Genomic DNA, 10,885 nt, shown 5'->3' on the forward strand with positions numbered 1-10,885 from the left:
TTTTTTCATATTTCCATAGAAAGTATTCTAGAAAAGATCACAGTGTGAGTTGCAATACCAGCACCATGTAAAACAACTGCTGTTAAAAATTGACTGAACCGCTTGTTTGCCCACCTACAGGAACAAACATGTGGCTGCTTGTCTTTGAGTAAATCTTGTACCAAGGACTTTACCTTTTGCACTTAAAATTTAAAAGCTCCCATCCCCTCCCAGTTAGTGCAGCATTCTCTAAATTGGCTCAGAGAGTGCAGTCACTGGCAAGCTAACTGAATTCAGCTGATTCAGAAAAAAATGATCATGTATTATTAATAATGGAAGAAAACGACAAATAAAGTGGAGAAGAAATGAAAGACTGTGGAAATTCTTGTTTATTGAGCAAATTTCCTTTAAATGAATTTTGGTTCACTGTTATAATCCAGACAGGAATTTTCAAATTCCTCCAAATTCCTTCTTTTAAGAAAAACTTTTACAGATAAAAATTATGACCTCAAATGTAGGTGTGAAACAAAATAAGTAACATAGAAATGAAATTCAATTTTCTCCCGAACTAAGAAGCTAAATAGAGTGCATTAGATGGTGAGAAATAACCGATACAAAAGAAAGAAACAAACAAAGCAAATAAAACATTACATGAAATTCATCACTCTATTGAAAAAAACTGGCCAAAAACTGGACAAGGTAACCAAAAAAGTACTAATAAAAGCAAATTAGTAAAATACAGCTCAGAAGGAGTTGTTAAAAAAGACGTCAATGAAATACAAACTGTCATTAAAGAATAACTGACACATGTTCCAAAAGCTAAAAGAAAGGAATCTAGGGGCTGGAGAGATGGCTCAGTGGTTAAGAACACTGGTTGTTCTTGCAAAAGACCCTGGTTCGAAGCCCAGCACCCACATGACAGCTAACAACTGTCCGTAACTCCAGTCCCAGGGGATCCGACAGGCTCTTTTGATCTCCATGGGCATTTTATGACATGGGCGCACTTACCTACATGCAGGCAATACACACATACACATAAAATAACAATAAATTTTAAAAATTAAGTTAAAAAAAAGAAATGGATCTAGAAGAAATGCATGAAATCCTAAAGACATTTGACCTGTCAATATTAAATGCAAAAGAAAGACACTGATCTACATAGTGAGTTCCAGGACAGCTGGGGCTACAAGGAGACCCTGTCTCAAAATGACAAAAAAAAAAAAAAAAAAAAAAAAAGAAAGAAAGAAAGACACTGAAGTATCGTTTCAATTTTCAATGTCTCCAAGGAATGACAGCCCAAGTCTAGATGGGATCATTACTCATATCTCACAATATTTTTTTCAGTCACTTAACACTATATTTGGAAAACAAACAAAAGTACAGTTACATCCAAAGTCAGATATTACCCATGTATCAATATTTAGGTTTGAATTTGTGTATTATATGTGTGAGCATTTAGAGGAGGACTGATAATGGCATGTGATGTACAGTTTTTTCCCACACTTTTTATTAGTTCTACAAGAATTTCAAAAAATATGTTTTTATCATGTTCCCCTTCATGTCTAGAAGTCATCCTAAATCCATCCCTTCATGACTTAACTAATATTTTGTTCTTTGACTTTGCTTTTTTTTATTTTTTACCCAAATATAAAATTTGCACTGAACTGAACATAAATAGTTGAGTATGGGGTCATCCCTGGAGAGAAGTTGACTTACCTGGGGCCACACTCTTGAAGAACACTGACTCCCTCCCAGAATCTATCAATTACCAATAGCTCCTGAATAAGAGGCTGTCAGGACTCAGGTTTGCTTTGCTTAGTGGGGAACCTACTGGCTTCAGGGCAGAGAGAATTGGTTGACGACAGAGTCTTGGAGCCTGGGACCTGTGTTTTTTCAACAAGACATTTATTTAAAAATTCAGGTGGTTTTTATACATTCCAAGGAACTAGCAGTCACGTGGGATACAGCAATCACATACAAAGATTTAGGGTACAAAGAAACAGGACATTTAGTCTGTTAGTTGGTGCCAGAAGGATTCTTAAACTTTTACTCAAGGTTATCAATGCCCATCCGATAGTTTATTGGCCACAATGTTTTCTTTCTTAAAAGCATGGTAAACTTTTAGCTTTTAGCTCAGGAGTAAACCTTTAACCTGGCCTAATCTCTTAGCCAGGGATAGCTGAGTTATTTGTTTAGGACAAGGAGATGAGCTAACGGTTGTTGACCAAGACACTTTCCCACAGAGCAGGGAGCCTGCACTTATGACCCTGACCGCTTTCTCCTGCCAGTCTGACAGAGTTCTGCAAAACAGGGATTATCAGACCCACTGTTTTCAGTGCCCCTCCCTTTAGCAGAGGATGAAGCCTGGACTTAAAGGTTTGAGGCTCATCTCGCCCTAGGGCCTGGCATCCTGGTTTCCTACAAGGGGCAGAATTTGTGCCCAGCTCCCCTTACCATTCTGCGATTAAAGGTGTGGGCCACCACATGAGGCTTCTTCTTTGGTTTTTTGATGCTTGCTATGGTGAGTGGGTTAATAAATCTCAAAATGGGTTTTTTTAATCTTTTTTTTTTAATTTATTATTTTTATTTTATGTGTATGAGCGTATTACCTGCATGTAGGTAAGTGCACCTGTGTCATGCACTGCCCGCAGAGGTCAGAATAGGCTGTTGGATCCCCTGGGACTGGAGTTACGGACAGTTGTTAGCTGCCATGTGGGTGCGGGGATTCAAACCCGGGTCTTCTGCAAGAACAGCCAGTGTTCTTAACCGCCGAGCCATCTCTTTAGCCCCCTGAAGAATGGCCTGTCCAGCTCCTGGCCCCATATTAAATAGGTTGTATTTTTTTGATATTTTGTATTTTGAGTTCATTGTACATTCTAGATTCTAATCCTTTCTTACCACCAGAATTTGATGACAAGATGCTGCTGCTGAAGACACTATACTCAAACTATCGAAATAAAAAGGAGAAATCAAGCTGGTACTGACTTCAAAGCTGCATCTCTGCTGCCTAGTCTTCATAGTGCTGGAAGGTGCTTTGGATGCTACCACAGAGAAAACTGATCATCATCTTTACCCAGATGTGAATCCTGTGAGCAAGAACAACTCATCTGGCAAGCAAGTGACATGAATATTTTGGAAGTTAGCAATCACTTTCTGATTGCATTTAAGGTCTCATTCATAAGGAAAAGCTCATATCTGACATGGGTATTAGGCTTAAGGGTCATAGGAGAGGATCTAATACTATTATTTTACTAAATAATATATAGTATATTGTGGAGAGCGGGCCCATGCGGGGGTGCCCAAGATGGCGCCCGGGCACCCTGCCAAGCCCCATGATGAGTTAATGGCGCATGCGCAGCAGTGAAGGAAAGCGTGGCTGCTGGCACAAGGGCTCGGGGACAGAGTGTCCCGACCAATCCTGTCTAGCGATCTGGTTCGTGTATCCTATGGAATGTGGTGTGATTGGAGGGAGAAGGAGATAAAAGGGGATGGAACCGGGCAATAAAAGAAAGAGAAGAAGTTTGAACCGGCCGTTGGTGGTCGTTTCTACTGGGCTCTGCTGGACAGAGCCCAGGGAAGTGGCAGTATATAGTATTAAACTGACTCCAAATAACTTACTGTTATACAAGTAAATTAGTGCATCGCTCATTTGTCACTAGTGAAGTTCTGTATGCAGCACATGGTGAATCACACATGGTTTAAGAGTCACAGATGGGGGGCTGGAGAGATGGCTCAGTGGTTAAGAAGCCTGGTTGTTCTTGCAGAAGACCCGGGTTCAAATCCCAGCACCCATATGGCAGCTAACAAATTGTCTGTAACTCCAGTCCCAGTGGATCCAACAGCCTCTTCTGACCTCCACATGCATTGCACAACAGATACACTTACCTACATGTAGTCAATACATGCATACACATAAAATTAAAAAAAAAAAAGAGTCACAGACAGTGGGATAACACAAGGAAATAGATATTTAGAGATACTTTGGAAGCAGCTCATGAAACGACAGCATTGGTAACAGCATGCACAGTCCCCACAAATCCCAGCACAGACATGGGGAGGTTGGTAGTAACCACGAATGCTACCTGAGGACGTATTGGTTACCATAGGCTTCAGAAGGAGAAAGTGCCTCTTTCACAGATGGCTAGGCTCCAGTGGAAAGAGAAAGAGAGGGAGGGACAGAGAGAGCATGAAATCGGTAGAGGTAATAAATGGGGTACAGATAGGGGAGAGTATCTAAATATGATCAACACATACTATATGAAATATTTTTTAAATTCAATAGAAAAGAAAAGAATTTGACCCCATAAAATACTAAGCACATGAAAACAAAATTTACTATATTATAAAAAAATACACTGGTTTCATGCATTCAAATGATTAATATGATGGTTCTGTTTTAAAGAAGAGTGGTGAATATATTGAATGATGAACCATTGGCACTCAGAAGTGGCACATAAGATAAAATATGGTGAGTAAAAATATATAAAATGCAACTTCAATTATTTTATTTACTTCGTTGTGGCATAGAACAACAGAATTTAGTTCAGCCATGAAGCCATGGCAGTGTGTATGTTATTTATCCCACATTCTCCCCATTCACTGCAAACTGACATTGTATCTTCAACATCTGTCATCTATTTTTCTTTTTCTATTTCTCTTATGACTGACATCACATAGTGCTTCTCTTTCAACTTCCTTTACCTGATACCTACCTTGTCCACCAGATCAATCCTACATGAGAAGATTCCACTCTTTTCTATGATGGAATTGTGGTGCATTCTTTAGAAATACCACATTTCAGTAAATCTTTCATTTGTCAATGGACATTTCAGTAGATTCCGTATTCTTCACATAGGGCTGCCATAATTAGGGCACACATATATCTCTAGGCCATACTGAATTCACTTCCTTTGAGTGTCCATTCAGGATTTGGTGGTAGGAGCCACACTTGAGAGAGAACACCTGTGGCTTGTTTTTCAGCATCTGTTTTACCTCACTTAGTACAGCCATTTCTAGTTCCATCCATTTACCTGCAAATTCCTTGATTTCCTTTTCCTTTACCACTGAGTAGAATTCCATTGTATAAATGTAGCAAATTTACAGGATCCACTCATAGACTGAGGGACATTTAGGTCGTGCAACTGCATTTCAGAGAGAATGCAATAGAAACATTTTTAAACTCTGGTTTATCATGTACTTAACTGAGGCATTAAATGTGTCTCTAATGAGTTGGGAGGACTTATGATTAAGACTCTCACATTCTTGAAATTTCATGGGCAATATTGAAGTGTGGGGACCTAGGTGGCCCTGCAAAAATGGTGCCAAGAGGAAGTAAGCAGGGCGTGGCCTGACTTGTCTTGAAGATTGGATGCTAGTCCTTCTGCACCCCTGGGTGGCATGTGATCAGCGCGTGATCATGGTTGACGCCTATGGGACCCTGCCCATGTGGCAGGTTGACCTTTAAGCTGATTGGGTGCATTCAGGGGAGGGGGTTTCCCAGGGGATTTCCAGACTGCAGTTTTTGCCTATATAAGCTTTGTGACACCTGCAATACACGAGTTCCTGCTTGACTAGACTCCCTGTGTGTCTGATTGTCCTCAGTGAGGAGGGCTGGCAAAATGGGTGGACAGCGCATTCACATTTCCCTGACCCCCATCATGGCAGGTCCCTCCAGGGCGGGACCTTGCAGCTGACTCCTGCAACTAGTGCCCAACGTGGGGCCGAAAGAGAAGGCCTAGATCGGTCAGGGCCAAGCGAGCTCTGAGGTGAGTGATACCCAAAAAGATGGGTAATGCAACTAGTAAGCCAGAGGACCCAGCACTCAAGGCTCTGAGATATATGCTTAAGAGTAGGGGCCTGGAACTCATGGACCAGACCACTAATAAGTGTGGATACTGCGACCCACCTGGCCCCTTGGCTACTAGAGGCAAATCTGTTCACATGGGACACTTGGGACAGGATGGAACAAGTGGCATGGCAGAGGGAGATCCACTTGGGGCTCGATCCTCCACTCGGCTTTTACCCCATTCTGGCCGCCCTAAAGACCTGCTCTGGCCCAAGAAGCCCGAGTCCCAGTCAGGTAGCAAACAGGAGACCAAGGACAACCCTTCCCCAGATGAATGGGTCAAGTTTGATGAGGAGAGGAGTGAGAGGACAAAATTGAAACTAAAATCCCCTACAGGTGCCAGCACTTGTGCGAGTCCCCTGGCACTCCCAGAGGGACCACAGAATGCAGAGTGGCCGCCATGGGTGGGGATGGAGCACCTTGTCCCCCCCCCCAGCATCCCCTGAGCACCTGGAAGGAAAGGGAAAGTCCATATGGGGTAAGGAAAAGGAGGACAAACCACCAGTGTATCCTGGGGCTAGTAAGACACAGGGGGCGGTAGAGGTGTTCCCGGTCAATGTAAACCCTGGGGGCAATTGTCCTGCCCCCTGGTTCCCCTGGGATGCTAAGGAGTTAAAGGAGTTAAAAAGGCCATGGCTGAGGATGGACACAATTCACCTTGGGTGGAAACCCTCTTACAGGGCTTGGCCCATCAGCCATCCTCCCAAGCCCCATGTTTATTAAATGGTGCACCTTCTTTAAGGAGGAGTGCCGAGTTCAGGCAGAAAGGAATTTGGCTGCCAACCCTCCATTCCCTATTACCTTTGGGATACTGTCAGGTACTGTTGATCAGTATTCTACAGGGGCACAACAGGTGGCCATTGCTGTACCCTAAACAGATCAAGTGAGGGCCCTGGGGCTATTGGCCTGGAAAAAGTTGGATGAGGGACCCACAGAGGCTCCATTTGCTGGGATCACACAAAGCCCTAATGAGCCCCTTCATGAGTTTGTGGACAGGGTGGAGAAGAGCCTATGACGCAGACTCCCCCCCACCCACTAAGGGAACAGTTCACTAAGCTATTAATATGGAATGGGATGAACTCTGATAATAAATTGGCTTGCGCCGGACTTAGGGACAAGTCCTTGGGAAGGTGGATAGTGGCTGCTAAGGATGTGGGGGCTCAGACACACCAGGCCAGGGCCATGGAGGCAGTCTTGCAGTCCCACACAGAGGCACTGACATCCACCTTGTCACAAGTATTCTTGGCCTTGACAGGGGCTGGGGAACCACAAATAGGAAAAGGGGGGCCACAGAGAGGGGGCCAATGCTTTGGTTGTGGCCAGTCTGGACATTTTAAAAGAGACTGCCTGGAAAAGGGTAACAGGCCCAGACCCAGAGGGAGAGGGCCCGATGGGGCCCCAACCACACTGTGCCCTTGATGCCGTAAGGGATTCCATTGGAAAAAAGGCTGTAGGTTTCAGTTTGGCATTGAAGGGAATACTTTAAACTAAATGAGGGGCATCCTCTAGCCCTGTCATCCCAAGGAGGCATGAGATGCAGCCCCCGGTCGGGTCACGCCCAGCACCCTGCCCCGACCTTTAAACTAAATGAAGGGCTTCCTCCAGCCTGATTACCCCAAGGAGGCATGAGACTAACCCCCCCGTTGGGTCAGGCCCAGCACCCTGCTCTGATGTCCAGTTTTAACCCCTGTCTGCAGGCCAATTGGACAGTCCCCATAGTCACAGGTGTGAGGCCCAAGATGGACATACTCATAGATGGAAAGAGGTTTCGATGCTTAATTGACACTGGGGCTGATAAAACCATCCTCCGGAAAGAGGAAGTCCCTCAGCACTGGACTTTGGTTCCAGGGCCCCAGATCCTGGGCGTGGGAGGCAACACCCCATTAGAGGAAGTTAAAGAGTGGCTCTGCTGGCAGGACGCCAACAGGGCCAAGGGAGAAGTACAGCCTCTGGTGGCTGCAGGGCTATCAAGCAACCTTATGGGACAGGACATCTTGTGGGATGAACAGGCCTTCATCGTCACTGATAATAATGCCTTTTTAGATGACATAATGGATGAGGAGGAAGAGGAGATGGAGTTTACCCCTCCCACTAGAGGGTTGCCTAATCTCCAAAATTATCAAGGAGATCCTGCCAAGGTCCCTAGGATTCACCCCCAATTCTAGAGGCCACTGTTCCTCTGGTTCCCAATGGACTGTGGGACCACCAGTCTGGGTGGAGCAGTGGCCATTACCTTCAAATAAGTTACAAGCCTTAAAAGAGATTGTTCAGGAGCTGTTACAACTGGGCCATACCCGGCCTTCTACAAGCCCTTGGAACACTCCTGTGTTTGTTATCCAAAAGTCCTCAAAAAAATGGAGAATGCTCCAGGACCTTCGGAAGGTTAATGAGAGAATGGTCCCGGTGGGTACCCCCCTCAGGGGACTACCCTGGATCCCCACCATCCCCTCTGACCTGGTCTTAATGACCATAGATATTAAGGATTGCTTCTTCTCCATTTGGTTACATCCTGAGGACTGTGAAAAATTTGCCTTTTCAGTCCCTACACTCAATTATAGCACCCCAATGAGAGGTATGAATGGACGGTGCTGCCGCAGGGCATAGCCAACAGCCCAGCATACTTCCAAAATTATGTGGGATCACTCCTAAAACCTGTGGAGAAAAATGATGGGGTCTTACTATATGTGTATATGGATGATATAATTCTGGGAGCCCCTATGACTCAACAGCTGGAGGGCGTGTATAAGACCACCCAAAAATGCTTAAAAAAAGGAGCCCTCCATATCTCCTCAGATAAACTACAAATTCTCCCACCCTTTAAGATATTAGGGACCAAGCTCACTTTGGAAGGAGTATCTCCATTAAAACCCCAGTTAGATATTCCAGTGCTGACCCTGACCAGTTTACAAAAATTATTGGGAGAGATTAATTGGCTCCGATCTTGGCTCCCTGTCTCCACTGGGGTCTTACAACCATTGTTCCAATTGTTAGTTGGAAAACAACACTCTGACACAATCCACCTTAGTCCCCAGCACTGTGAGATACTAAGCCAGGTTCAAAAAGCAATAGATCGAGCCCAATTGGCTAGATATAACCCCTCCAAAGATTTAGAATTCTGGATGCTGCCCATAGGAACCCTAATGATGTCAGCTGTCATTCAAGAAGGAAGGCCTCTCCAATGGGTGCACACCTCCTTGGGAGGTGTGCCGCTGGTCTATACACCCACGGATCAGCTGGCGGACCTGCTGCGAAAGGGACACGAAATAACTGTGAGACATTATAGCCAAGACCCCTAGAAAATCATTGTCCCCTATCTGCTTAAAGATTTTAATTGGGTATGCAAAATTAATTTCCCACTGGCCCTGAGCTTAGAAGGGTTTGGGGGAGTATTAGATTGACATTGTGGGCCTCATAAATGGGTCAGATCCTTCCATTCTCTCCCCTGGAAGGACCCCCAGCTCTTCCTCTGAAAGCCCCTGCCAGACGCCTGCACACTGTTTACTGACGGGGGATGGTATGGGGCCACTGTGGTGATCTATTCCAAGAAAAATGCCAAGCCACAGAGATTTTCATATCAGTGCAGTGGATTGGCCCAGTTTAAAGAATGCATGGCCGCTGCCCTGGCCTTAAGTAAAGTAGAGGAACCCATAAGCTTATTCACTGATAGCTTGGATGTGGCTTACCTCCTCCCAGGGTTTTTGGGCTCGTATATCCAATTAGATAAAAATCCCATTACTCATTTAATGATACAGGCCTGTATCCTCCTCCAACAGAGAGAACATCCGCTTTTTATCCAAGACCTTAGAGGACACCAACATCTGCCTGGGTTTCTATCACTAGGCAATGCCGAAGCAGATAAGTTGGCCTCTACCCAGGTCATGTCAGCCAATATATCCCCAGCCCAAGATTTGCAGGAGCTCACCCATGTCAATTGGTGAGGACTCCACAAAATATTTCCTCATATACCTATTGCTGATCTGAAGAAAATCATTCAAACTTGCAAATCTTGCCAACCCCTCCTCCAGGTGCCCCCATTACAGCCCCCAGGAGTAAACCCCAGGGGCCTCAAACCCAACACTCTTTGGCAGACTGATATCACACCTTTCCCTCCCCTTGGTAAACTCAAATACATATTTGTCCCTATTGATACATATTCACATGCATGTTGGGCTACAGCCCACACAGGGGAAAGGGCCAAACATGCTCAAAGTCACTTCCTCCAATGCTTTGCCACTCTGGGCTTACCCCACAGGGTTAAAACTGATAATGGGCCATGCTTTGCAAGCCAAAGTTTACATAAATTTTTCAAATGATGGAATGTCCAACATAATACAGGAATCCCTTACAATCCCCAAGACCAAGCAATTGTAGAACGCAATCACCAATGAATAAAATCACAATTACAAAAGCAAAAAGTGGGAGGCAGCCCCCATCAGCAACTACTCATGGCCCTGTTTGCTACCAATATTCTCAATTTTCAAAAAAAAAATCAATCAGAATCAAAATTCCAAAAACATTGGGGCAAGAAAGAACAATGCCCCGAGGTATGGGCACACTGGAAGGACCCCATTATGGGGCAATGGAGAGACCCAAACCCATTGCTAACCATGGGTCGAGGCTTTGGGTGTGTCTACCCTACAGAAGATTCAAACCCCATATGGGTGCCTGCTAGGATTCTTAAATTCTATAATCAAAGGGAAGATTGTTGGGAGCTGTTAGTCTATTATGTACATTGAGCTGTGGCAGGCTTGTTTACTGAGTTTGTGTTATGCACACCAGTACCTAATCTGCCTAATCAGGAGGAATGTGTTTATATGGAAAGCCTCACAATACCTGACCTGGAGGCAATAGTGGTAAACAAAAAGAATTCCAAAAACATTGGGGCAAGCAAGAACAATGCCCCAAGGTGCAGGTATGCTGGAAGGACCCCATTATGGGGCAATGGAGAGGCCCAGACCCATTGCTAACCATGGGTCAAGGCTTTGGCTTTGTCTACCCTACAGAAGATTCAAACCCCATATGGGTGCCTGCTAGGAATCTTAAATTCTATAATCAAAGGGA

This window comes from Nannospalax galili, unplaced genomic scaffold (assembly GCF_000622305.1).
Source record: "Nannospalax galili isolate Female #2095 unplaced genomic scaffold, S.galili_v1.0 scaffold590, whole genome shotgun sequence".
Taxonomy (NCBI): domain Eukaryota; kingdom Metazoa; phylum Chordata; class Mammalia; order Rodentia; family Spalacidae; genus Nannospalax; species Nannospalax galili.